This window comes from Dipodomys merriami, unplaced genomic scaffold, assembly GCF_024711535.1.
Source record: "Dipodomys merriami isolate MVZ:Mamm:240054 unplaced genomic scaffold, mDipMer1.0.p SCAF_39, whole genome shotgun sequence".
In the NCBI taxonomy this organism is placed as follows: Eukaryota; Metazoa; Chordata; class Mammalia; order Rodentia; family Heteromyidae; genus Dipodomys; species Dipodomys merriami.
This window is the reverse complement of record NW_027205492.1, coordinates 8,718,794-8,724,593: the sequence shown is the minus strand read 5'-3', so window position 1 is coordinate 8,724,593 and position 5,800 is coordinate 8,718,794.

Below are 5,800 nucleotides of genomic sequence, written 5' to 3'. Positions count from 1 at the left end.
TACTGTGATTTTCTTTAAGCTGTAACCGTCTGGAAACTTCCTGGGAATCGCCTCCAGCTGTTGTAGAAGCCTGGACGTGACCTACGGGTTGCAGCTAGAAGCTGGAACTAAACGAAGCCATTAGCATAGTGGATAGATGTTTCCAACGCGGTTTTCTCGGTGGGGGTCCTGGGGCTTGAACCCCGAGCCTGGGTTCCTGGGTTCCGTCCCTGAGCGGTTTCACTCAAGGCTAGAGTGCTCTGCCACCGAGTTACAGATCTGCTCCCAGCTTTTTTGCTGACCAGTTGGAGACAGGAACCTCGCAGCCTTTCCCTGCCTGGAGTTGGCTTCCAACCACGATCCTCAGGTCTCACCCTCCTGAGCACCTGCAGCCATGGGCAAAGAACCTTCTCATTTACGTAAAGCGACATCAGTGCTCGGGAAACAGTGTTCATTGCTGACAAGCAAATGGGCCTCTAATAAAGTGATGAGGATGAAAAATATTAATGCTTGGGAGTCAGGCTGTGATCTGGGGGTGTAAATAACTGTGAAATTAAGGATAACCAAAGGCTTAGTCCTCTCATAAACATCCTACAACATATCAAATACATGTGCTATCTAAAGGGGTCCCCCCAACTTTTTATCTGAAACTTCAGACTGATGTAAATAAGATTTAAGTTTCTAGCCCGGTGCCAGTGGCTCACACCTGTAATCCTAGCTACTTAGAAGGCTGAGATCTGAGGATTGCTGTTCAAAGCCAGCCTGAGCAGGAAAGTCTGTGAAATTCTTATCTCCAATAAATCACCAGAAAATCAGGAGTGGCGCTGTGGCTCAAGTGGTAGAGCCTTCGTCTTGAGCTGAAGAGCTGAGGGACAGCGCCCAGGCCCAGAGTTCAAGCCCTAAGACTGCCAAAAAATAAAAATAAAAACATTTAAATTCCTCAAGATTTGACAGGATTTTCTAGGAGTGTTCTTGAGCTGTTAATATCTGTATAGGTCCCAGGCCTGGATGAGGGGCCAGGAAATGGCTCCTTAGGTTTTCCCATGCATGGATATATTGAAAACAGGAAAATTCAAATTGTGTTCCCCTGGGGCTGGGAAGGTGGCTCAGTGGTAGAGCACTTGCCTTGCATGCATGAGGCCCTGGGTTCGATTCCTCAGCACCACATAAGCAGAAGAAAAAAAAAACCGGAAGTGGCGCTATGGCTCAAGTGGTAGAGCGCTAGCCTTGAGCTGAAGAGCTGAGGGACAGCGCTCAGGCCCCACGACCGGACACCAAAAAAAAACAAAAACAAAAACAAATTGTGTTCCCCTTTAAATTGCTAGTTGGTCGGTAGGTGGCACCCAAGAGCAAACTAATTCCCCATTTCTGCCTAAGGAGATTCTCTAGAGTGCATAAACCGCAGCTCTCCAAGGATGGAGGGAGCGAAGGATGGGAAGGAGACTCAGAGATCTGGGAGACAAGAGTCCACTTTCATATCAAATAAAATCAAAGATGGTCGGATAGGTAATGGCACCTTCATACACCCGGGTTCCAGGCCTGAACAGTAAGCAAGGGAAACTTTTCTGAGGAGACAGATACAGAGCTTCCCTTCTATGAACTTATAAAAGCCCAACTTTTGTGGGGAGTGAGAGTGGAACTGGGGTGTGAGCTCAGGACCCCAGAAACAAGCACTCTAGCTCCTCTTGCTTTATTTTTCTGATAGGGTGTTAATTGGTTTGTGTACTGGGACAGCCAGTACACTAATCCTACGCGTGCTCTGTGCATAGCTGGCGTCACAAGCATGCCCCACCATGCCCAGCCTGTGGGTTCAAAAGCGGCCTCATTTGGCTTTGCCCAGGATGGTCTAGAACCATGATCTCTCTTATTTGCTGAGTAGCTGGGATTATACGCATGAGCTATTGAGCCTGGCAAAAGAAAAGTATTTTAAGTAGTAATTCCACCTCAAGGTATTTTATTATTGTTATAAACATTGTTCATTAAGATTACATATAACTCTATACAGAGACTATTTAAGCTTTTAGCTTCTTATAGGATTTATTTTCATTTTAAAGTGGCTTTGTTTTGTTTTTGTCAGTCGTGGGGCCCGTACTCTGGGCCTGGGCACTGTCCTTCAGCTCTTCAGCTCAAGGCCAGCGCCCTACCATTTGAGCCACAGCGCCACTTCCGGTTTTTTTTTTCTTCTGCTTATGTGGTGCTGAGGAATCGAACCCAGGGCCTCATGCATGCAAGGCAAGTGCTCTACCACTGAGCCACCTGCCTAGCCCCTAAAATAGTTTCTTGATGCAAGCATAAAAGCCATTTGAAAGCCTGGTGGCTGTGGCTTACACCTATAATCTTAGCTACTCAGGAGGCTGAGATCTGAGGACCGCAGATTGAAGCCAGCCTGAGCAGGAAAGTCTGTGAGACTTAAGCTACTCAGACAAAAAAAAATCAGAATTGGCACTGTGGCTCGAGGAGCAGAGTGCTGATCTTAAGCACAAAGACGCTCAGGACAGTAGCCAGGCCTAGAGTTCAAGCCCTAGGACCACCACCACCCCACCCGCCATAAAAAGCTATTTTAGTATATTTGTTGAATTCTCTTAGCTAAAATGGCTATTAATGAGTACTAAGTATTGGAAATTTGAGCGATCCAGTAACGATGCTTTATGAGGACTGTGTGATCGTCCCCATTTCCAGACCATCTCTGCCCTCACAGGAGTCGCAGGATTTATTGGTTTCTTGTCCTATTGCCTGAGCCAGGACCTCCAGACAGCGGCATTGATCCGCCCGGGCCGCAGTTGAGTCTAGTTGGAACACGATTGGCGCTAGAATTCCCTGAGGTCAGAGCGCATGCGTTTCCTTTGGGTGCTGGTCTTTCTGGCTCTTTTCTCCATTTCACCTCTGGCTGTGTGGCTGAATTCAAGTATCTTCAGTGTGCTTTGCTGTAAGCATTCGAGGTTGGCAGTTACTCACCAAGCTGCCGCAGAGGGGTCTGGGCGGGGGGTGTCCACCATCCTGCGCCCCAGGCTGGATTTTGTTTCAGTGCATGGCTGTGGTTCAGCTCCTCGCATTTTACCTGGCATTTTCACTGCATGCAGGAGCCAAGTTGGTCTGTGGTTTGGCGCGTGCTGCCTCTGCCTGGTTGTTGCTGGTTGTTCCAAGCTGGGCTTATGTGGGGAACCAGCTGAGCTCTTCCCTTGGCTTTCAGTGAGCTGCGGTGATTGACTCCCTTGCTAACCGTGGGCTCCGTTCCGGCTGCACCCTTTTACAAACCTTGTACCTCTTTCATACACCTCCAGCGGCTCTGCACTCAACTCTGCTTAATGAATGTGTGCTGGGAAAAGAACCCACTGTGCTCTCTCTACCTTTTCAGTTCTTTTGCCCCTAGAGATCCATTTCATGTTCTCTTAATGTTATTTTAGCGCCCAGCACCAGTGCCTATACCTATAATCCCAGCTATTCAGGAGGCTGAAAACTGAGGCTCACAGTTTGAAGCCAGCTCAGGCAGGAAAGTCCATGAAATGTAACACCTAATTAACCAGCAGAAAGCCAGAATTGGAGCTGTAGCTCAAGGGGCAGAGTGTCAGCCGTAAATGAAAAAGCTAAGGAACCACACCCAAGCCCTAAGTAAGTTATTTTCATATCTTTGGACTTTCGGGTTTTTTGCCCTGTGGTTTGTTTTTTTTGTTGTTGTTTTGTTTTGTTTTCCTTTTGTCATTCCTGGGCACTGTACTGGTGCCTGGCTCTATCAATTCTTATTACTGTTATCAAGTATATTCCCCACCTTATTTTTCCCTCGATAATAAAAATATTCAGTGCTGTTCCATTTTCCATCATGACCCACCTGCATCAAGATCATGATTTAAGCCGGGCACCAGTGGCTCACGCCTGTAATCCTAGCTACTCAGGAGGCTGAGATCTAGCCCAGGCAGGAAAGTCCAAGAGACTCTTATCTCCAATTAACCACCAAAAAACTGGAAGTGGGGGCTAGGAAGGTGGCTCAGTAGAGCGCTTGCCTTGCATGCATGAGGCCCTGGGTTCGATTCCTCAGCACCACATAAGCAACAAGAAAAAAGCCGGAGGTGGCACTGTGGCTCAAATGGTAGAGCGCTTGCCTTGAGCTGAAGAGCTGAGGGACAGCGCCCAGGCCCAGAGTTCAAGCCCCATGACTGACAAAAAAAAAAAAAAAAAAAAGATCATGATTTACCTGGGCGCTGATGGCTCACACCTGTAATCCTAACAACTCAGGAGGCTGAGATCTGAGGGTTCCAGTTCAAAGCCAGCAGGGGCAGGAAAGTTCGTGAGACTTATCTCCAATAAACCACTGGGAAACCAGAAGTGGTGCTGTGGCTCAAGTGGTAGAGCACTCACCTTGAGCTGAAGAGCTGAGGGACAGCACCCAGGCCCAGAGTTCAAGCCCCATGATCGACAAAAAAAATAAAAATAAAAAAATAAAATCATGATTTAAAGTTAGCCTCAGGACACCAAACAAATATAATAAAGAGATGTATAGGTGATTTTATTTAATTCCTTACCAATCAGATGTCACAAAGGACAAAGTCAGCAAATTAGGCAAGTTAGCAAATCAGGAATGCTAAAAGGCATCTACAGACAGGTGCAAAACTGGTCAGCATTTCCATAGCAATGGGCAGGCAGCCTCCAGCGGACAGAATGTGTATCAACTTCTGCAGGCCAGGGATTTGCAGAATTATAAATTGCTGTAATTTATCACATTGTGAAGTAATGCACAAACAGGCTTCAATCCTAACTCATACTGCCAACATAAATAAACACATCAGCGACTCACACCTGTAATCCTAGCTATTCAGGAAGCTGAGATCTGAGGATTTAGGTTTGAAGCCAGACCAATCAGAAAAGTCCATGAGACTTAACTCCAATTAATCTCCAAAAAGCTGAAGTAGAATACCAGCCTTGAGCACAAAAGCTTGGGGACAGCGCCAGGGCCCTGAGTTTAAGCCCCACGTACACATTAAAAAAAAAAAAAGACAGACACACAGACAGGCAGACAGGCAGATGGAAGATCAGCTAACCCCGACAGAATAAATAATCCAGTCAAGGGATGGACCACCCAGTAATCTTTTAGCTACTTCAAACTCTAAATTTTCCTTTATATATAGACTCATATATGTATTTATTTCTATTTTTTTAACTGGTCCTGGGGCTTGAACTCAGGTCCTGGGCCCTGTACCTGAGCTCCTTTTGTTCAAGGCTAGCACTCTACCACTTGAGCCACAACACCACTTCCGGCTTTTTCCGTGTATGTGGCACTGAGGAATAGAATCCAGGGCTTCATGCATGCTAGGCAAGCACTCTACCACTGAGCCACATTCCCAGCCCTCCTATAAATTTTTATATGAAATACCCTCCGTGACACTTGCCTATTTCTCTTTTAGGATTGTCTGGTTGGGTGAGGAGCTGAGGAAGCCAGGGGTGAAATAAAGGTTATGTTACCTTTTTTTTTTTTTCCCAATTCTTATAATTTACAAAATGGTGCTTTGGTTTTGGGCTTGTGGCATGGATGGCCTTGGGTATGAGAAGCTGTGCCCTAGGTCCATTTACAGGGGCAATTTTTGTAACTGGTAACAATCGGAGAAAAGTGGAATCAAATTGAGTTTGCTATGTGTGTCAATAATCCTCCCAATCTGTTTTTGATCCACCAAAAAGAGTCTTCCCAACACCTCTCCGCAGAGCTGCCTCAGTGTGTGAGACACAGAAAGACCGAGACACACAGAGCACTGGAACTTGATTTCAAGGCCTCAAACTTTTGCTGTTTTGATTGCTTATGATGGAGCTCTGCCACCTGAGCCATGCCCCCAGA